General features: G+C 37.4%; 1 pseudogene; it reads right to left on the reverse strand.

Moving 5' to 3' along the window:
• Positions 1 to 264: 264 nt before the first annotated feature.
• LOC118714985 lies at positions 265 to 995 on the reverse strand (annotated as a pseudogene).
• Positions 996 to 1366: the final 371 nt, after the last annotated feature.

Genomic DNA, 1366 nt, shown 5'->3' on the forward strand with positions numbered 1-1366 from the left:
GACATGAATTTATTAAACAAATTTATATTTTAAAATCCTTTCATATACCTTATTGTTCAGGAAACAGTCTTACACAAAAACATCTGAAATAATGTGCTGTCACACCCTCTGTTTAAAAGCAAAGCACCACAGGTAAAACTGGTCAGCTGTCCAGAGTTTGCCGCTTATGGGATCTTACTTTCTGATTTCTGAAAGTCAGAAATTTTATCTCCAAAATAATCTCAAGATGGTTGTAAAAAAAAAAATAATCACTCTACTCAGTGCTATAGTTGTAGAAATGGAGTATATTTTCTTTAAATTAAAAACCAAGAAGAAAATGCCACTTAACATCATTGGTATGTCAGTGTAGGTCAGCAGGAAAACACTGTATAAGCTTGTCTCTTTGATACCAAGAAGGTATTGTAGTCTGAACTTTACTATGTTTCCATGTTTCCTACTAGATGCTTCTTTCCTGCTGCTTTTCATTCTTTTCCATATTTCATATCAGAGGTTTGATACAGCCTTAAAAACTTCATTAACTGGAACAAATCCAGTATCCACAGATTTCTTCTCAAAAAGCATGCTAACCCATCAGATAGCCTGGCAATTTCATTCTCATGAATACTCTAGCCAGGAAAAAAAAAAAAAAAAAAAAAAAACCTCAATAGGGCACAGAAGAACCCAATGAATAGAAGAGGAAATCTATTGAGTTTTGGAAAGTTTGGAGCATTGGATCAGTCTAGGATTATGAAACCTAAACCTCTGATTGTAAACAGGAAACTAGATGCGAGTCCTTCCATAATATACTAGAATTGTCCATTTATCCTATAGGACATGTTCACCAGTCATAGAGCCAACACTTGGAGGTTCAACAATAACATCATAAATGATTCTTCCAGTGTTGAGAAAGTAAGACACCACCACCAGAGTGTACACCATCATAGCCGAGAGCATGTGCACACAGACTGGTTGGGGCATTCCTGCACTAAAAATGGGACTGAGTACAAAGTCTTCATGTTGGTGGTGGCGAGAGGAGCTCTTCGTCTCAAACCCCACATGCAACCTGGAAAACTAAACCAATTTATTATTAAAGCAAATTTAAATATGCTCTATTTAGTGACATGGATTAGTAAAATTAAGTTCAAACAGGTTTTTCAAGACAATGACTATGCAGTCACTTGAAGACAGCCTAGCACCAGTCGACACTGAAGCTGCCATGTCTCATCTATTTCCAGTTTACCAAATTGGATTGTAACTGGGGACATGGCAGCTGTTTTGCCATCCCCTTTCTGGAATGCAGCAGAACAAAATGTAAACCCTAAGACATTTGAGGCTGGGGATGACCACTCACTGTTTTAGTAGTGGGAATGAGGGCATCAGGAATGCT

This window comes from Pipistrellus kuhlii, unplaced genomic scaffold, assembly GCF_014108245.1.
Source record: "Pipistrellus kuhlii isolate mPipKuh1 unplaced genomic scaffold, mPipKuh1.p scaffold_m20_p_11, whole genome shotgun sequence".
Lineage (NCBI taxonomy): Eukaryota > Metazoa > Chordata > Mammalia > Chiroptera > Vespertilionidae > Pipistrellus > Pipistrellus kuhlii.